This window comes from Struthio camelus, chromosome 1 (genome assembly GCF_040807025.1).
Source record: "Struthio camelus isolate bStrCam1 chromosome 1, bStrCam1.hap1, whole genome shotgun sequence".
NCBI classification, from domain to species: Eukaryota; Metazoa; Chordata; class Aves; order Struthioniformes; family Struthionidae; genus Struthio; species Struthio camelus.
The window spans coordinates 178017638-178039108 of NC_090942.1; the positions used below are offsets into that span (position 1 = coordinate 178017638).

General features: G+C 39.8%; 1 protein-coding gene across 14 annotated transcripts in view; it reads left to right on the plus strand.

The window, feature by feature from the left end:
• KLF12 (KLF transcription factor 12) overlaps positions 1–21471 on the plus strand; it is a 277654-nt gene that overhangs the window by 18713 nt on the left and 237470 nt on the right. For 2 of the 14 annotated variants that reach the window (XM_068929643.1, XM_068929637.1), the window contains exon 2: positions 12390–12470. The exons of 11 other annotated variants lie outside the window; for them this stretch is intronic. The gene's annotated coding sequence lies outside the window, so the exon portion shown is untranslated. Of the gene's footprint in view, positions 1–3144; positions 7443–12389; positions 12471–21471 lie in introns of those variants that run through there. One more of the 14 variants, XM_068929638.1, reaches the window with a different exon arrangement.

Genomic DNA, 21471 nt, shown 5'->3' on the forward strand with positions numbered 1-21471 from the left:
AGGCGCTAAACATTAAGAGGCACTGGTAGTACTGACAGCCAAGGATCACTGAAATCTGTATGTCAGTGCGTCGCAGGTGAGACAGCTAAGTGTATGGGTCTCACATACTGTAGGACTGAATGCCAACAGCAAATAGGAGGCCACAAAAGCCCTCCCTGCATGGGCCAAGCAATGCTGCTCTTTTCATCAAGCCACTGTAACCAAGAAGAAAGGCCTTGCTTAATGCTTCTGTAAATAATGCTTAGCATCCTGAAGGTTATAAGGATGTTTGATGTTTCTAATGTGGATGCAAAGGAGGGATTCGGCTGTATTGTTTATAATGGCTGGTCCTTGCAGGTTAAGCCAGTCTGCTCTTGACTTGCCACGTGCAAAGGCTGTGAGAGACAATGGCAGAGGCTGTGAAACAGGAAAATGTTAATGGCTAGAAGGAGGGAATCAGGGACCTATTGAAAGACAGAAAGTGCATATACAGAAAAGGCATAGTGGAAAATGGCACTGATGCAAAGCTCCATAGAGACTTTTACTATTGATAACTAGTGTAAAGAAGTGTTAAGCCAAAGGGAAGGTCAGTAAATATGAAAGAAAGTTTTCTTGGTTAGTGTTTGCCTTTGTAGAGGAGGAGGGAGAGAAAGAGAAGTGCTTATTTACTTGATGAGTCTTATTTGAAAGTCCACAGGTAAAGCAGAAAGTAAAGTTTTATATGATTAAAGGCAGAACAGCAGGTATACTGAGTCATTTGTTGAGGATCGTGAAGATGCATCCAAAAAAGTGAATATGATTGTTTATGATGCCAAACATAAATGCTAACAAAAAAAGAAGATCGTTATGTCAAATGAACTGTGGTTCTTTGTGTAACCAAGTAAACTACAAGGGTTACTGCAAAGTAAGCCAAGATGGAAACAAGGATTTACAATGTAATAGGTTCTGCTAAAATTATATGTTCTTTTTAGTGTAAAACCATTGCACCAATACCAACTGAACTTCATATTGATTATAAACTGAATGTCCCCAGAGGAAAGCAGAACAGAAGTCGCTACTAGGTAGTGAACCTTAGAAGGAGGAAGGGATAACTGCAGTAAATGTGTATCAAGAACTCTCAGAATATGAAAGTAAAAGAAGGAAACATATGAGGTGGCACTGTGGTATCACTGTTATTTGAAAAGACAGGATTATTCTGGGTTCTTCATAATTTGATGTGTGTCTTTTGAATATCCCTTAATTTAAGTCATTAGAATAGTAGCCGCAGAAGGTATGAAGGTGGTGATCAGTAAAAAAGTATGCACTTGGCCTGTTAGCTTTTTTCAGTTTTCTTAGTTTTTCTAGAGTAAATCATTAGTTGCCGTCTTGTAGAGGTTCAGGAGAACTTTAAACGTATGATGTTTCTCCAGATGAATGTTGATACTATTTTCAGCTCTACGTGCCTCATTATTTCTAGCAAGTGTGGTTAGATTTAAGAAATAGTTGTAGGATATTTATTTAGCTATTGTTTGAGTAATAGTGAAGGTTCAGAAGGTTCATCTTGCAGCTCTACAGCGGCTCCACAGGAATAGCACCAGCATCAACAACATCAGTCCTCAGAACTGTTGGCTTTTACCTCAGGTTATATCGACTTTTCAGAGTAAGATGATGAAAGAGGTCAGAGATGACCTTACTCAAAGATAAAGAGAAATATCAACTGAAATAGAAAATAGGTTTCTCCTTATTTACTTTCAGCCGTTAATGCCTCTGAATCTTTGACAATAAGACAGTTCTTTATCCAGGCACAAGAGCTGCAAGATGTTAAAGATGTCTGGACAGAGTACTTAAATTCTATATCAGTCAATACCAATAGTCTGGAATAGTTATTTCTGTTGGAAGAAATACCAAGACTTTGTTTACAGCTCTATGACAAGATGTATGTTGTGTCGGTGCTGAAAGGAGAGAGTTAGTGCACAGAGGTGAAGGTGTCGTCTCCTTTGATTGAGAGCTGGTTCTTTGTATCTTCCAATACGTGTTGTCAGTAAACAATCACTGTCACAGGCTGCCCTTTGATGTTAGGTCCAATGGTCCGATGTCAGGCTTCTTTTTGAAGAAAAGAGTAAGGGGGAAAAATGATGATTGTACAAGACCCAGGAGAGTCTTCCTCACCAAATAGAGGGAACTAATTATTCTTAACTTTCGTATCAGACTATTGCTTGCTCCAGGTTGAAATATGCACCCAGTACAACTTGAAAATAAGTTCACAGAAAAGCAATATAATAGACTGGGTGTATGCAAATGGTGGAGTTACTGAGAGAATGGGAAATAGTGCATCTAACAGGGAAGATTAATGTGGCAAATGGATTCTTGTGGAAAGGGCTCAGTTTTTAATATACTCAAATAATTAAAAATCTAAGATCGTGGCAAGCATCCTCTCTAGTTAGCAAACTGCAGAAGCATGTCTGCAAAGTTAGAGCTATTTGGCTGGCTAGTTTTCTGAACTGAAAAATTAAAGGCAGTGTGAAAGGTATGACTGAATGTTGATGTAGTCAAGAAAATCACTCGCAACTCATGAAGTTCCAGACAGATGGAATATTATTGGAGTCACCACATAAAAACAAGACTGTAGAACTGGTTAACAGCAATTGGCCCTACTTGAAGAAGGGTGACTGTCCTACAAACATAAGAACTGCTACTGTTCTCTAGGCTTACTAGAGGCAACCACGTTGTTCCTAACTTAGTAACAGTTGACGACAGTACTGTATTTGTTAGCGTTGAGTTTTTGCAGTTTGACTAAAGAATGGGGACAAGATTTAGGAATCTGATCTTAATTGCACTGTTATTTGTTATGCGTGGTGGGGTGAGATGGAGGTGGAAATGGAGGTGGGGGGGAACATCTGTTTATTACTGAGCTAAAGTATTTCTGAACTGAACCAATCATCAGACTAGAAGGAGAATGCTAGGGGAAGAACAAGTCCTTGGAAAGTGATAAGTAGGAAAGAGATAAGCTACAGGAATGCTGAGGACCTAAGGAGGGTAGCTTTTTGTCTGGGGTTAATGTGGGCAATAGCGGACTGAGGTCTTTCTAGTGAACCTGAGAATCGCTTAGGTACCCACTTGCCAACAGGCTAGTTAGAAGAGTAACAACTTTTGACAAAAATAAGGATGACAGAGCCCAGATGCATTTGCGGAAAACTAGGGAGTGGGTAGATAAGGTTGCACCTCTCAGAAAAGGTGAATTATTGCATGCTAATGTTGTGGCAGCGCCATGGTACCAGCCTTTCTTCTGCATATGGGCAACGCTGAAAATATTCATTGACAGGTTTTGTAATTCCCAGCTGAAGAGCTGTGACTCGGGGAAGCCTGGGTGTCTGCAGGGTACTTGTATGTTGCTTTGGTTTAGGAACAGCTCTTTGGCGAGAGCTGTGCCTGCATGCGTGATCTAACTCTTCATGCCTCCGGCCCTCTTCCTGCAGAGTCCTGCAGAAAGGAGCCGGGTGCTTGCAGAGGCGCAGAGGGGATGCTGCCTCAATGGAGAGGTCCTCCGACGCTAGAATGGGGGTGCCATAGGAATAGCCAGACAAATTGGGATATGGAGAAGAGTAAGTGTGTTAATCTTAGATTTACTAAAAACATAAACAGTGAAGTTCTCACTGGAGAGTATCTGCTAAAGGAAATAAACCACTGGATGTCAAAATCTAATCTAATTTGTGGGCTTTTTGAAAAAAAACACCATGCTTTAAAAATTCAGGAAGAAATGTGGTCCTTTAATTAAAAAGTAACAGGGATATTGCACAGTGAAGTTTCACTTTCGCCACAAGTGGATATTCACTTTTGCAACTTAACAACTTTTGCATGAGGAGTGTGTTCCTTTTAATCAGTGTTTCCTCAACGTCATTGTAGCTAAAGTAAATAAAATTATTGCTTCATAGTTTCATCATGTTGTTTGGATTTTTAACAGTGAAAAATCCTGTAGCTTTCAGCCACTTTAGGTGCCTTGTTTACTTGCAGAGTTCTTAACTTCTTTTCTTAGATACTAAAGCTAACTTTCTTCAGGGTTTTCAGAGAGCTGGTACTTAAAAAGTTACCTATAATCTTGGTGACTGTACACGTACAAATTGCAGATTTTCATGATTTATCATTGTGACTGAGTTTCAAATTAAAAGATATTGGATCTTATTTTCTTCTGACATACCATAAAACTTAAACTGAGATTTTTTGTTTTCCTGTCATCAGCAGTAATATAAGTGCAGCAGGTGAACTGAGGCCCCCCCATATATGTGCAACTGCTTTATGTTAAAAAATTTAGGTGAAAAAAAGGAAGAGAATATAGGCCCACGGTGTGTTGTCTGCTTTGTTGCTTCTTTTCATTTCATATTTTAAGATAATTAGTAACTTTAATTGGAAGAAAAAAAAAATCCTGCCAAGGTGGGACAATATAGAAACTCCATTGTTATCTTGTCTGAGTATAATCTTTAGAAGAAACTATTGATTCAGGCTTACACTTGCATTCTTTATAACATTTATAATTTCCTTCTGTTTTGTTGCTAGCTTATTCCTCTTAATTAATCTCTTTGCGAATAATTTTTTTCTCCCTTTCTATGCTGTTGTTAACACTGTCCTTTCCTGTTTGGGGTTTGAAGTCTAACCAGGTAATTGGGAAATAGCCTTCTCCAAATTCACCTAATGTTTCTTTTGTGACCCCTCTTTCCATTCTCCACTATAAATTAATGATGCAGTCATATGCAGAAGAAGATTAAGACAGAGGACTGTGGGAGTGTAGACAGGGGGGTTCTGTTTCCGTCTCTGGTATGGAGTGTTTGTATGATTTTGGAAAATTCTCTTAAGACTCATAATTCTGTTCTTCTGATTCAAATGTTGATGATAAAACTTTCAGGAGAATACTGCTGTTGTATAGATACTAAAATTGGAGGTTGTGTTGGACTAACTTCAGACAATTCAGATGTGGTCTAGAGTTGTGGAGTTGTTTCAGCTCATTTACTGAAACAGTTAACTTAGTTCTGAAAATTTACCTGCAGGGTATGAAGCTGGGTACCCAAATTGCATATCTGCTTTTGAAACAGTTCAGCTATTTGAATTAATTTACATATGATGTGGATGATGTAGATATATTTGTAAATAAAAATAAGATATTTATAAGAAGTGTTCTTTGTAGATTACGATCCATGAAAGTTCTTGCATAACAATTGTCCCCAGTTGCATAGTTATCCTTCACGTCTGTGAGTGAACCAAGAGGCAACCAAAGAAATGATTAACTTTGTCTCCTTTGCCTTTCTTGCTCAGAGGCATAAAGCTTGGTTTAATGCCAAATGAGATAGTGGTTATCCTTTTCCAGAAAGTGCTCCTTTCATTACCATCTGTACAAATTATAAGTGATATGAGATGTACCTAATGTCATCTCACTTTCAAGAATTAGAGTTTTGCCGAGGTGATGGTTTCAAACCGATGAAAGCATCAGCAATAGTTCACTGGCTTTTGATTCTGCAGTATATCATAAAGGAGTCCTTAGGTAATCTGTATTTTAACTCTTGCAAGTTGTAGTATAGCAGTGACTAGAAGTTTAAACCTCAGAATAGCTAACTTTGAGGAGTGTACGATTTCTGTAAATGATTCTGCTGAAATGACGTGAGGAAGAAAAATTTTGGTCTTTGTTTCCAGATTAAAATATGTGAACATTTACAGTATTTATGTGTGTTTAGTGCATCATTACTCTGTTTTGGAATTAGACAAATGTGAAGTTTTTTTCTGTCTTTATATCGAGATGTATTGGTATCACAGTGTTTCCAAATGGATTATTGCTGTTAATTAGGTCTTTGCAGAAAGTATATGAATGCTGTGATTATCCTGTTTGCCAAGATCTTTCACACAAGTTTGTTATAATTAAATCAATACTCAAATCATACTTCAGTTTTGCCAGCAGTAATGCCTGACCAAAAGGCTGTGGAGAATAACACAGAGTACAGGGGTGGTCCCTTGTAAGAGAAGTTGGTCTCCTCAGAAAGAATAATCATTTGGGTCTATCCAAATTCTCAGTGACTGTAAATTGTTTAATCTGCTTGGAGAGCACAAAAGCTATTCAGTTAGGTTAACCGGCAGTTTTGCATCATCAGAGTTGAGCTCTACTTTCCTTGTTTTGTTAGAGATTATTGTCCATAAATACATTATAAACATTTCATTTTCAAATGATTTATTTTAGTCTTTTACAACTGTCCTTCCCCTACTGTGCTGTTCTCTGTTTTTGCACTATATGTGTATATTGGTGTGCGTGTGCATGTGTGTATACATACATACATACATACATACATACATATATATATATATAGTGGGGGGGTATAGATACATACACAGATATATATTTATAAAAATAAAAATACGGTCTTCTCTGTAAGTGTGTTTCAGTTGTCCTTTAATTGATTGTCACTATCCTGTACAGGATCTATCTCATGGTTTCCTTTATGTTTATACCATTTCAATACAATTGGTGCTACTACAGTAAAAAGGAGTAAGTAACAGTGATGGTTCATCAGTCTCACTGGCTACCTTTGCTTTTTTTGGCCTCCTCCTGACTCTTCCTTTCCGCTCAGGAAGCAGCTCTTTGCATCTAATCTTGGTAAATGTTGATCAGATTATCTCTGCCCACCTGAGGTGCATCAAGTTAAGTTTTCTCTTACCTTTTAAAACCATTTACAAGCCTTTCCTAGATTTTATCTGTTTTTTACCCCTTTTCATTATGCCCTTCTTCTCTCCTATTTCACCTTACTTTTTGATTCCCTTCAGTGCCAGTGCATCTAGCTGGAAGAATACATAAATACAAATCTGTGTCACCATTGCGCAAACTTTCTATTTTACAGGGAGACAGCTTTTTTCCTTGTTATGTGCTAAGTTTTTTCTGATCTCTCCGTACACCTGGAGTATGCTTGTCTCTATGAGCCCTCCTGCGCAAGGAATTCATTTGGCACTGGACTTAATGATGGGTGCTTTAAAAAAAAAAAAAGAAAGAAAAAGAAAAAGATAAACCCCCCACCCAACCCATCATTAAAAGCAGAAAAAATATTTGAAGATTCCCACAGTCTGAGTGAGGAAGGGAAGATGAGAGGATTAAGGAAACTTGATCATTCTAAAAAAAAGGGGGTAGGGAACTGAGAGGGGAAAAATGTGAAAAAATAATCCAGAAGTCAGGAGAATTAATCAGGCGTGAGGAGGAGGGAGTAGCTGCCTGTCAGAGACAGCCAATGGACCAAGTAGCGTGAGCAGGGAGAAGGGGCCCTGGGACTTGGTGAGGAGAAGAGCGTTTAGTAACCTCGGTGGTCACGGAGCGGGGTGAAGCTGGGCTGCAGCTGGGCTGCAGAGGATGAGGTAGAGGAGGAAGCCGTGAGGAAGGAGGCACAGGCTGTACCCTCAGAGCTTGCCCAAAAGGGGAGGGAGAAGATGGGACGGCAGCAGGAGAGGCAGACAGCAGTGAGGTACGGATTTCACTTTCTGAATTTGCTGAAAGCAGTGAGTTAGTGAGTGGGAGAGCACAGCAGCCGCGAATGTGACAGCTGCCGTGCATTCGGCGCAGGTCTCGCTCGAGCCTCCGTGCTGTAGCGCACTTTGTAGTGAGAAGGACTTTGAGCCAGGAGGTACGGATTAGTCGGGCACTCTGCCCCTAGCTCGGGGGGCAGCAGAGATATTTGGGTGGTTGTGTAACGCGAAGGACAACACTCCTAGTGCAGTACTGCAGTGCAGCAGCAGCAGCAGCAGCGCGAGCCGGGCAGGCAAGGGAAATCGCATCCTCAACTGATAAATCAAGAAAAAGAAAAAGGCGGCGTTAACAGTTTAATGGTAGCCAGGAGGATTTACAGAAGTCTCAAAAGTTTATGGCATTGTTGATAATAACATGCAAATCCTCATGCTTAACAAAGCTTTAGTAGGCTATCAAGTAACATTAGCTAGTGACACGGTGCTTAACTCTTATGTCATAATATGTATTGCTGAATGAGAAATGTAAAAAGTAAGCTTCTTTCTAAGTTACATTTTTGGCTGAAAATGCCATTGAAGAGGTTAAACGCTTGGTTTTTGTCTGCCTTATTGCTTGTGTAACAGTATCTTCAGGCAAGAGTGACTTGTCTAGGACTCACTCCATGGTTAAAGCATTTTCTGTAATTTGCTGTAATGATTTGGTCTTTGCGGTTCTGTGTTGCTGATATTTTGTATGTTTATGAACTCCTGGAGTACTTGAAGGCAGCTTCTGTGTGGCCACACTTGAAATAAAGCTTTCTAATTCCAGTCTGATTTACTCAGCAGCTGGTGCACTGAAATCAAATCCTGATACAGTAAAGGTAAAAAGAAAATCAGTTGTAGACTGATTTTGGAGAAAACATAATGGATGAAGAATTTTTTCAAGGAATCCTGAACAGGATTTGGTACTTCTGTAAATCTCTGGGGGAGGGGGAGAGAATGGGTAGTAGAGAGGGGAGGCACTGTTGGAAGTGCAAAGGCCAACATGTATTTCAGGGATCGCTTACTTCTCACTTATGCTGTCTGAAAGATTTGTTTTCAGATACATGATTTGAAAATGGGGCAAAAGAATTCCTAAAATTACTTGGATATTTTTAATAGTGAAACTTGTCCTGGGTAGATCATAAAACTAGTGTATCTCTCTGACTTTTATCTAAACTCTTCTGTACAGTTCTGTTGTCTTATGCACGCGTGTAACTCCAGTGGGAGGGCCTCAATTTATTGAGGCACTTAGAAAGTTTGAATTAGAACTTTTCAAAAACATGACCTCCAACATCTCAGACATTAGCAGGCTTTAGCAGATATATATCTTAGTTGGCAAATGTCTCTGTTCAGCAGTAACAAAAGTAGCAAGGTATTAAAGAGCTTTAAATGCTCACTTTGAATAAGTTGATAAAATGTGGTTGGAGAAGAGCCAGGGGAGATTAATCAAGCACGGCTTGTTAAAGGTACTATAGCAAATCATGTTAGCTTGTTGTCTGTCAGCCTCTTTCTCCCGTCTTCTACGGAGAAGAAAATGTGCTGCGGAGAAGTGGAACTACTTTGTGAGTCAAATGACGTCTTTTTCTCCTCTACTTTGTGCAGTGCCTGGTGATCTTCAGTCTTGGCTCTTCATGATCCTTTTTTTTGTTGCAATGTTTCACAAAAATTTCACATTGACAACAAGGGATCAATCAGAAGAGCTCTCATCCCCTGGTACTTCTGTGCAGTCCACAGTAAGGTGTGGTGGCATTATCAGATGATCCTACACGGTGCTCTGAGCTTATAAACATCAAAAAAGCAGAAGTTAAGTACCAAGTACGCTTCCCCATGAAACCATCAAAACTCTTGTTTCTTACTTAATTTTGACTCAAAGAATGGGCCTTAGATGTAAATATTAAAAGTCTGTCAATTGGTTGTCCTTGTCCCATGTCCGTATCCCTCCTTTTTCCCCCCAGGGATTTAAAATCTCAAATAATTTTGTGCAAATGGCATTTTCTCTAGATTGCTTATTTCCAAATACCAGGTAGTTCTGTAACTTGCAAACTCTGCTAGGATGAAATTCATTTCTGCTACTTTCAGGCATTGTAGCTAGGCATCTAGTTTAACTTAGTTTTCTAGATATCCTCATCAGCAGTGGTAAAAGACAGGTATCTCCAAAGGGCATTTCCTCCCACCAATCACAGAAATGAATCTTAAAATAACATAAATTGCTGTCTGGAGGTGCCTGTCTTTTTTTGTTGACTACGCAGGAACCTGGACAATTAACTGTAGTTAAAAGTAAGTGTCTACATAGCCAGTGTTACGTGAGCTGAAATCCACCGTTAGGTTATAGCATAGGTTATAGCACAAGATGAATAGTTGGGGTAACTTTTTCCAGCATTACCTTCTTCTTGATATATGTTAAATTAAAAAAACCAAAAGCATGTTATATTTTTGTGGTGTTTGAGGTATCTGCAAAGCAAGGACTGAATCAAGGATAAAGGTTTCTTGAAGACTTTATTTTAATAATATGCTGTGGACGGTTATCAAATCAGCTCAGGCACTGAGATGGTGACATGTGAACATGTCTGCATAATCCTTCTCTTTTATCACTTTTTTCTTCCCTTTTGCCCTAATTTCCTTTCCTTCTGCTTCATGTTTTAGAAGAGTTACTCAACTAAATATTTTTTTTTTCTTATTCCTAAATTGCATCTCTACTTCTTCCAGCTCATCTCTCTCTAAATCTAGTCTATTCCCTCACTTTTCCCCTCCACCCACCCATAAATTTGTTCAGACTTGACTGGGAAAGAGGTATGAAATAGTCATCTCCCTCTCTTCCACCTTCTGAGAATTTTATCTGGCATGTTCATGAATTTCGTTTAGTCTCAAGAGCAATTCATAAAGGATAGATTTCTTCTCCCGTGTACAGCCAGTGTGAGGTAATTGCCAGAGCATTGTTCTTCTGAAAACTTATTTTCCTCTGTGGATGGGAAAAAAAAAAATAAAAAAGGCAACTAAATATTTTTAGAGCAGAGTTCAGGCATCCCTAAACTACCGAGTAAGATAATCCAGGACCAAGACAGCAATTGTGGAGATGGTTTGGGGACATGTGTACTGGGCAGAGCACCAGCAAACTCAGATGAAAAATGTAACTGAAATTTTCCCGAGAGGCGATGTAATAAAGCCCTAGCCTGGCCCTTCGTCCAGACGATATTGCAGGTTTTCGGCTGGGCTGTTACTGCCCAGTGGCACCTTGAAGTTTCCCTTTCTTAAGGACTATAAGGTAATCTCTGAATCTCTTTTTCCAAGAAATAGATCAATCTGACAGAAAATGGGAGGAAAGTGAATTTATTGAGGATAATACCCATCTGAGAGGACAGCAACTGTCTGGTACAAACCATTGCAGGCCTATTTGACCTACAGGCCTTGGCCATTACACCTTTGAGGATTACTAGCCATGTTTCAAAGGCCTCAGTGGTTTATGTCTTAAAGAAAGCATGACATTTCCTAAGATTTCATTTGTGCATGCATATAAATAAATGGAGAAAGCAGGAATAGAAAGGGAATGGCTACCCTACATGAAGGAGGGTACTTGTGCAAATACTCTGATTCATCCCCAGGGACACTATCAACCTTTTGAGACTCCCAGGCTCTGCTCTCTGCAGTGGCGTCCTCTCTGCTAGAGAGAGGGTCATAACTCTAAAACCTAGCAGAGCAGTCATGACTCTTCTTCGGTCACCCTCCTTTTTGTGTGCATGTTCTTTTTCATTTTTCTCCTTTTGTGGGGTGGGTTCTGCCACAGCTACTCAGTTCATCGCTATTAGTCATCTTTTAGGTGGATTGGAAAAGATAGATGACTATTTTGAAGTTATTTGACCAGTGTGCTATGGTTCACATGCAACTCCCATGAGGTAACTCCATCACATGTCCAGAAGCAGGGTTGTGGCATAGGGGTTTTGGGTTCATCAGACTGCGCAGCTGTAGGAGGAGGCAAGCCAACAGCCTCTGCTGAGGCTAACATTGCTGGATCACCCTAGCACACAGCTCTGTGTCCAGCACTGGAGACACCAGACCCCTGGAGATCTATTGTCATCTCCCCCCAGCTCCTGCAAGGCATGAGGTATGTGTCTTGTGGCTCTCAAACCACATGGAGATTTTGGTATGTAGTGTGTAATCTGGGAAGGTTGTCCAACCTGTCTTACTCCCTTCCCTCTCCTGAGTGCTTTTATTCTTTGCAGCTGTGTTGCTTCCCAGCTGCTGCTGCCTCTCTGCCTATATTCCCTGCTGTAAAAGGCTTGTAAACCTAACCACTGACCTCTCTTCTTTGCCAGAAGGTTGATGCCTCTCCAACAAAATATCTGTCCCCTCAGAAGTACTTACTTTTTTCCCCATTTAGTAGCTCTGTGTTGTGTGGCACCAGCTGAAATGTCAGAATGGGATTCTATCACTGGCATCATTTGTACCATGGAACCATTTCAACAGAGGGTGAGGAGGGCCGTGACTGGTCAAAAATAACTCCTTACTGAGCAATTCCCAACATTTTCCCCCTATTTAACTGCCAGTATCCCCATGTGTGTATTTCTTTAGTGATAGTTCTATGTGATGTACAAAACTGGTTTCACCTTAGTTCTGTAGTGATATAATGCTACCCTGACAGCCCATGCAGAAGCATCTGTTTATAACTAAAATGCAGTTGTTAAAATCCAGCCCCCAAAGCAAGTGTGGCTTCACAAAAGTTGGTATTCCGTTCTTGTGTAAGCCTAGATCTTTAAGGTGGCGAGAGAAACCTGAGTAATTCTGTTACGTTCTGGGCTATGGTCATCTTGACTGTCAGTAGAACTTCTTCAGAAGTAACCTGTGTTTACTAATGCTGCTGGGGTATCATCTTGGGATTAGTTTGTGTTTGGAACAGAACTCAGATGTCCTGTGCCACTTCTATATATTCACAGAAAAGATACTATCTATGAAAAGATACGTAGAAGTCATGTAGCAACTCTGCAAAAGACTCACAAAGGAACCAAAGCATTCGGGTAAGTGATGGTTATTTTGTTAAAAATAAAAATATCTCCTACGAACCCCTTCTTGCGTAGGGTTACCCATAAGTACAAATGGAGGTGGTTGTTCTGTTCAGCTGTGTTTATCCTTTTGCTACGTGTACACCAGGCCCTTTAAAATACTAGAAGAGGATTTATTCCAACAAGTTCTCTTACTGAGTCTAAAGGCTCCATCTCCTTTTGATTCGCATGCTGGGTTATCTCCAGTTCGCAGTTCTCTCTGTATTTGAGGATCTTCCTATAGCTTTTTTGGTAATCTGTCTGTTGAGAGTTTTCCTTCTAACATGGCAGCCCATCTGTTTTCTGAGATTTAATTTTGTCCGAGATCTACAAATAGCTCATCTGAGGTAGAAAGACCAACCGTTGGTCCCCTCTGTTGTGGCTCTTAGCAGAGTCTACAGCAACAGACTTGGGAAATGCGCCAAATCCCAGCCAGTCACACCCTGATGTGGCAGCTCTTAAGCTACTAACGTTATGACTTTTATATTCTGCCATACAGGATATAACAGAGATGGAGGGGCATGCTATTGTGTCTTTGTGATGAAGATTATGTGATAGTGATTACCCAAAATAGGTTTGTAACCAGGTCTTTTCTAATCAAGGGATGTCTCCTACAAGTGTCCAAGGCCTGAACTAGGGTTCATTATTTGATATATATTTTTACATATGTAATATATATATGTATACTGTGAGGAGGACTGAGCGCTGTGACAAATTGCCCACAGAGGCTGTGGAGTCTCCATCCTTGGAGACATTCAAAAGCCATCTGGACATGATCATGGGCAACGTGCTCTAGGCAACCCTGCTTGAGCTGGGGTTTGGACTAGAGGATCTCCAGAGGTCCCTTCCAACTTCAACCATTCTATGATTGTTACTCTATTTGAGATGAGAATTCTTTTTTCCCTAGGAGAATATCTTAAAATTTCGGATGAACTTTCCAAGTGTGCTAGCCTCTGACTTTGAGGACAAATCACCTTCCTCCTGTGTGGATCTAGGTCAGTTAGTCTGTTACTGTAGTTCACCTTTTTTTCTTGTTTGCCTGCCTGGAGTCAGGTTTCCTTTAGTATTGGAGAGTTAAGAGAATGAGATGCTAGTCTTTTTTGAAGTCTTCCTCACTGTGGACTGCCAGCTTTCATGTGTATGGTACCGTAATAGTTTTCTGCAGACAGACAGCTTTCTCCATGGTTTCAGCTCAGTGCTGGTTGAGCCAGCCCCTGGTGGAGGTCTTAGAGAAATTGTTCAATAAGCACTAGCTCAGTCACTCAGTCACATCTAGTCCTTTATATTGAGAAAGAATGGCTGAAACATTTTTGCTAGTTTAGGGGCTAGCACCTGTGAGCTTCTTCTCTTCAAGTTGTTTCTGGATCAGTGCGGCTAGTCTGTGTAGCAAAATAAGAGAAGGAAACTGGCCATCCACAATCTTTTTGGACCCACTTGCTTTATAAGACGAGAACAATTTAAGGTTGCTTTTTGATAGGAAGGAATATTGAGTCTTGCACAGCCATGAGATAACGGTGACAAGGATGCTCTGTCATGTTTCTGTGATTATGACTGTGTGATGCTCATTTCCCAGCTGCTCTTTGAACAAGCTCAGTTCTATATCTAGTTCCTGCCTTTACTTAAGAGCTGCTTCTTGTGGATGCAGGACTGATTTGGCTTCTCAAGCTTTCTTTCAGTAGCGTGTTCCTGTGTTCTTCCCTCTAAGGAGCTCCTGCCTCCTCTTATAGCCCTCTCCCAAGCATTTTGATTCCTCTCAGCTATGTTCCTTCCAGCTGCTGCCTCCCTGTCATGTGTATTTAACCCTCTTTCCAGCTTGAAGGACTTACCCCCTCTTCCCACCCCCCTTTGAGGTCTCTTGAGAGAGATCTTGGAGCTTGGCAATGACTTTCTTTGTTTCCCTCTTTCTCCTCCTTGAGGATCAAGAGCTGACTGTGGGATGGTCAGAGGAGACATTGCTTTCAAGGAGTGATTCTGTTGCTTTTTTTCTGTGGCTTGAGGGAGAGCAGGCTGTATCCAGTTGGGGTGATGGTAAGAGTAGATCAAAACATGCTAAGCAGACTGTGTGTTTGGTGTTTATTTTTTCCTTTGCTTTTTTCACATAGTTTTCTCACATAGATTCAGGTTAAACCTTTTTTCCTTTTGAGACCTTCTTATATTGACACAGATGACTGCTGCAAGAGTTGTAATGTTTTGTGTCTGCATCATGACCGCACCTGGGCTTCAGTTGAATTCTTACACAGATTACACGTGTTCTTAGTAATTTGATCATGAAAAGGTGTAGAGTGGTCATGGGCCAAATATGGTGTTGGCAAGAAAACACGTTGACTGTGCCACCTGATCCATTAATGTAGTTCCAGAATGCTCCTCTATGGCTCAATGTACAGAAATTACATATAGCTGTCTTCCAAAATGCCAGCTATGCAAGCATGGGCAGTTGTAATAAAGATACAGCTTTGGCAGTGTTTCTCTTCTGGCTTTGTCCAGAAGTTGGGCTGCAAAGTTATGATGTATTACAGGCACTGTACTGTGTGCTGATTTGTGCCTAAAGATTTAAAGCATTGATAAAATATCCCCAAGTTATGGTCTTGTCAGACTGAAGTTTACTGACGCAGACTTTCTGATGAACTTATTGATATGCTTTAGAGAAGTTTGTTTAAGTAGTAAGATGAATTGCTGGAATATTTTGTACTGTTTTACTGGTTGAATCTTCATCCCCTCAGTCTTTTAGCTGCATCAGAGGTACCTTGGAGACTTCCACTCTTTCAGTCATTTCTTAACTTTCCTATTGGATTTCACTGTGCCCTGTAGCTCTTTGCATCTCTTTTGCTGATATGCCTCTCCAGAATCTTTCTGCAGTATGGCACATAGCCAGAATAACAGCAGTGTGAAATTGTTAGATTTTCTTGGCAGTTTTAGGATTGTCCCCAGATTTTCTGGTCAGGAATGTTTTTACTCTGAAGCAGTGTAGCAAGGTACAAAAGCAGCATTGGGAGTGTTTTTGTCATTTAGTGTCTCACTGTACGCTTCTTTGTATTGGGAAGGTTGCCTTTGCAGTAATAAGGTTTAGATTTTCTTTTTTTCTCAAAGGGAAGATTAGGTTCTGCAGAATAAGATGACACTCGTGAAGGCTTCCTACTCACCAGGTGTGGGTGGATGTGTGAGTTTTTCAGATTGTGTTCAAAAGGGAGACTTTTTTTTCCTGTAGTCAGAATGAAAGTGAACATTCAGACTGGAGGGAGGTGGGGGGGAAACAACAACAACAAAAAAACCCTACCCTTTTCTACCCAGGAGCAGACTTGTTAGTTCTGCCAACTGGCCTATTTGAGAGAACCAGTGAAGTCATCGAGCCAGTTCTATTTTAATACACTGACACAGTGCACTGAAGCAGCTGGAGGTACAGGCACACAGAAAGCAAGCAAGAAAGTTTTTTTTTTTCTTTTTTTTCCCCAGCAGCAGAAATTTTTCTTGATGACTGACAGCATCACTGTTTCAACCCTGCTGAGGTTTTAGTATACAGAATGATTTGAAGGGGCTTGCACATGTCTCGGCATGAAGTGTTGAAGGGGCACCTATGCATTTGTTATCTAAAGAAGTCAGTCTCAGCCTCACATGCACATGGCTCTGTGTCAAGCTAGTCTGATGCCATTATTGTACAGAATAGGTTGCCATGGGTAAGTAAAATGGTGACTGCCAGGGGCTGCAGGCAGAATCCTTTGTTTAAACAACAAAATGGAAATTTTTTGACAAAGTAAAGGTCAGAAATGCCAAGGGTGCCATTAACTGACTCAGTCCTGCAAGAGATGACAGGAAAAGTAGTACTACAAGAAGTAGGACACACATCATTTATAATTTATCAGTATATAGGAAAACACATTTAATGTCCTGCTGTGCAATAAATGTATCCACTACAGGATCACCAAAGAGCGATAAGATGCTCTGTGTTTGTTTGTTTGTTTGTTTGTTTGTTTAATTCACCTCACGTAGTAAAAGTAGTTTTTGTTATTCACTTAATTAACAACTTTATCTTATATGTTTGCATCTGCATGTTTAGAAGAGTGAATGATGCATAATTTGCTCCAGGGATCCTGCCTTGAGGTTTCCACGTTTGCTGCCACAGTGCCTTTAAGAATGTTTCATGAACTTCATATGCAGGCATTTAATGAAAACAGTGTTATTTCTGAAACATGAAAATATAACCATGTTAGCCATATGCTACCTAAGGAGGATGCTGTCAGGTCCCTAGCTGATTTTGGGAAGAGACAGCCTGTTTTGGATGTAACTTCAGAAATGCTATCCCGCTACAATGTGTAGTTGATAGAACTAGACAGAGTTGTAGCATGAATGCATTCAGGGGTCATGACTGTGAAGGATGCCATGATTCAACCTGATGTAGCAGTGGGAACCTTGACAGGAAGTTGCCGTGTTTATAAGAAGTAGGGTAACCACAACTGCAAACAAACCTGAAAGATTCCGCTGTAGCTTTCAGTATGAATTGCAGGCAAGAGTGCTGAAATTTCATTTAAAAAAAATTTAAATACCAGTGGGAGACAGTATGTAAAGGAGGCATAAATTCTGTCATAAAATCTCCTAATAACAATAAAATTGCTATGTTTCCACATCTGTCATAGTTGTTGTAAGATGGAAAATGATCAAAGATCAAACTATTCCAAAACACCAAATGAATTTTAGTATGAAATTCATGTTGGAGAGAAGCGAGGAAAGAGGAAGGCCCCTGTCATTTTGGTTGGTTTCACTAGAAATAGAGAGGATCAGCTCCTTACAATCCCTTTTTGTGCTTCACTGGGTTAAAAGGCAAATCCTGTCAGTATTTTTGCTCTATTACAGAAACTAAGTTTTTTTGAAAAGGCTTTCTGAAAATGATAGGTTGTGTTAACCTGATTCTGTTGAAATTATGGATTTTTGTAAAATCATTTTTATCATTTGAATATGAAACAAATATGTTTCAGTTGCAGCCAGCTTGGAATTTAGATTGAGATTGACTGGTAAAGAAATTCTGAGGTTTACAGTAATTTTTACTTTTTATGAGGGATATATTTTTCTCTTGATCTGAGTGGAAGCCCATGGAAGTTACAAACCTGGGTAAAGATTGAATATACGTGCACCCCATGTGATGCTTATTTTCCAGTGAAGGTAGATTATATTTATGCATAAACCATCACATATGAACAGTTACTAATCTTTGGCTGTGATAACAAATGAGACATATGAGCCAGGATATTTGGCTGACATATTTTAAGAAAGAGAAAGAGTCAGTCAGTTTTGCCTTCTCATGGTAATTTCTATGAAAATAGTTTAAATTGCCAAAGATAAATTAAGAATTTTCGGCCAAGCTTCCTCATTGCAAATCTGCTTCTGTACAGCAACAGAGACATGAATTTGTCTTTTAATCTGCTATGCTGGTTTTTATAAAAGCTTGTATTAATCAACTTCTTAAAAAAAAAAAAAAAGTTTTATTTTCCTATTCTATACTGGCATTTTGTTCTGCAGTCTGTTAATCTTTTTACCCCTTTAGTCTTGGCTATTTGTTTCTCTGGTGCTTTACAATGAATGCTTAACAGGGATGCTGAACCTTTTCGATACCAGGCTTTGTCCTACCTGTTGTTTAGTCCATGTTGTAGGATAAGTACTATCTTTTATGAGGTCTCTTGTGATTTTGTAGGTGTAATCTGGGCTTGAACTGATCCTTGTGTGATCTGGGTACCTGGCTGTCGAAAGCTCTTGGGTTGTAGCCTGAGTACCACTGCTCTGCACCTCTCCTCCTATCTTGCCTGTGGCACCCACTCCTCCAGAGCTTGCCCAGCCTACTGCAGAGCCGTCCCCACAGAGCTATTGTAAATCCCTCCGGGGAAGTCGGAAAAGAGCAGCATGAATAGACTGCCTTTTGCTAACCTGCTGCAAGCTCAGCTGATGAATTATATAGGAATCATTCCTGAAATCAGTGCAACTAGGCAAGCATGGTGGCGGTGGGAAAACCCTGTAGCATGCCACCTATGATAGTTTGGTTTTTACTCGGTAGCTCTTACTTGGCATCTTGCATTGTTGGGAAATCTGATGAAATTTAGCAGACGGTTAATTCTGAGCCTGTCTGATTTACCTGCTTCCTCAGAGGTCAGCAAAGTGCAGACTTGAGCTTGTTTTGGTCACTGCTACTATTGAATTACAAGCATGGCAAATAGATTGGCCGGATGATAAACTCTCCAGGTGGGGAGTAAAGAACAAAGAGCTCGAATCGAACTGATTTGCACCTCCTCGCTCAGTTTGTAGCTGCGCAACTGGATTAGCTCCATTTGATAATGTACCTCGCTCTTGTGCAGAATTTATACATAGCATGGATTAATGGGCAGTCCAGATCATGCTTACTTTGTTAAATGTAACAATTGCTTTCGTAAAATTCCTTGATAAGGAGGTGTTCACTTTCCTACAGTCCACAATCTCTTTATGTCTTTGTGGAGCTCATGGAATTCTGTTATTTGCAGCTGTTATGTGGCTTTATTTGGCGTACCGCGTAAGAAATTTCTTCAGCTCAACATGCTTAAGAACCCTATCTTTTCCCTCCTATGCTGCTGTGATCAGAGAAATTGAGCTGGAGTCCTTGTGATTTAAAAAAAAAAAAACAAAAAACCAGCTATTAGCAACACATTTTCCATAGGGAGCTTTGCACTTTGGAATCCTTGTTCTAAAACAGGTGAAATCTCTATCTGCTTTAGGTCACAGTGCAAAAGCCCCTCTGGCCTCACAGTTTTATGAACAGAGGAGATCACTGAAAACTGTACTTAGCATGCTAAGAAGGGAATTTTAGTGCTTTTAGGGAGTTTAGTAAAGAGTTTCTAGTTGCATTCTTGTATTTGTAAATTTAACAGGTGGAAGAAGTGCTTAGAAGCTTGGCAAGGATGTTTTTCCTCTTCTCCCCTCAGATATAGATCTGAAGCTGTTGGATTGGAAAAAATTCATATTGCAGACTAATGAAAATAAGTAGGGGGCTATGAGATTATTGTGAACTCTATTACAATAAATTAGTATCAGTGTTAGTAATTAATATTACTAATTACTATTGCTAATTATTATTAGTAGTATTACTAATTAGTGTTAGTATACCCAACCATTAAAAAAAACCCCAAAACTTAACCTTTAAGAGAGCAGTAACACAATTAAAATCAAGCGACTTTAGAACATCTCAGGTTGGAAGCCTAAGTTCTGAGAAGTCCAGTCTTGTTTGAAAACGCTGTCTATTTTTTTTTTTTTCTCAAGCTATGTAGCTTTAATGCCCTCTTCTTCAGATTGTCTTCATCTCCTCCACTTACATACAGATCGTTTGGATGTTTTTACCTGCACCTTCTCTGTCAGATTAGGCTGACTCTTTTACTGGGCGATGGTGCCCTGGGCTGGCTTGCTCCTCGGGGTTTTTCTGAGGCGGGAAAAGGCTGCACAAGAGGACAGGGCATTAATTAATTAATTTGGATTGGAAGGATCCAAAGAAAGAAGAAAATAACTGGCCCCAAGGGTGATTTTTTGATATGTATCTTTAAAGTCATTTGGAGATCATCTGGGTTTGGGCTCAGAAATACAGAGTTTATAAACAGACCAATAAGGACCAGAATAGGAGTTAAACTGGAAGGCCAAAGTGACTCTGCTACCCACACAGAAGTCTGAGAACAGAAGTGTGCCACGTTTTAAAGGGCCTACATATTATTAAAAAGAAAAGTGCAATTCATTTGCCAAATCAAGGAACAGGTGGCAGAAAGAAAGACAGAAATGCCCGTAGGGAAAGCTCTGGGATGTGAGCGTAGTGCTACTAGAAGGCTTACCAGCACAGATATTACATGAAATGTGATTTTTAGAAAAAATTTAATGGAGCGTTGAAAGCTTTTTGGTGCTGATGGTGACATTTGTGGTAGAGAAGGGGAAATCGTTTCTTGATGTAGTTATCTTTCCCGCTCCCCATGCTTCAGAATGAGCAAAAAATTATAATCTCTGCCTCCTCCAAAACAATCATAATCTTCAAGCACAGATCAAGCTTGGAAGATTTCATACTGAATGCTAGCAGCTTCAGAAAATGATTCATTTGCAAGAGAGTTAGAATGGCAACACTTACTACTTCTATACTTACAGTTGCCTCATTTAACTACCTGTCATGAATCACATTTCACACTTTCCTTTTCTTTTCCAGTTTCTTCTGTTTTGAAGACAGAGTAAACTTAATATTAGATGGTGATTGCCAGTATCTGAAATCTAAGTGTTAGGTTTGTACTGAGAATAGCCTATTAACATTTATACTATTTTAATTACATAAATTGTTTGAAAGACAAAATGAAATCCAAATAAGCCCATCAGATGACAGTAAAACATGTTGCAGCTCTGTTTTCCTGTTTGGGGCTGTGCCCTGTTTGAGCAGGCAGTTGTTGCAGCAAGAGAATTCTCCAACGTCTTTGTTGGCTCACAGATTCCTAAAGAGTTGAAATTTCTTAATATTTTAGGAAAGGAAAAATAATGGGAATTGGGCAGAGAATTCCATGCGTAGTATATGGAAAAAAATGTCGGAGCTCTCAGTTACATTTCCAGAAAGTCAATTTGTTGCGGTCTTAGAATACTAATGAAGAAGTAGAGGGAACTGCTTTTATTGTGAGAAAATGCTGAAATGAAAGGAGTAAAGGAGTACGTTTAGGACACTGTACCCTACAGCCTTTAGAAAAGTCGTGAGAGGCTGGATCTCCCTGAATATGTGCATTTTGAGTTAGCAGTCTTTTAGAAAATTGCAGTTGCAGATAGTGGTAGTTAATTTTTATATAGCAAAACTTCTTGAATAAGAGGAGTTTTATATCCATTTTCTCTTCCTCATTTTTTTAAATTTCTTTGGCTTATTGGTACAGACCATCCCTTTTCTTAATGCTTCTCAAACTTTTCTAATCTTGCCACTCCATTCGTCTTCCCTGAGGTCATTCTCAAATCATCCACGTTC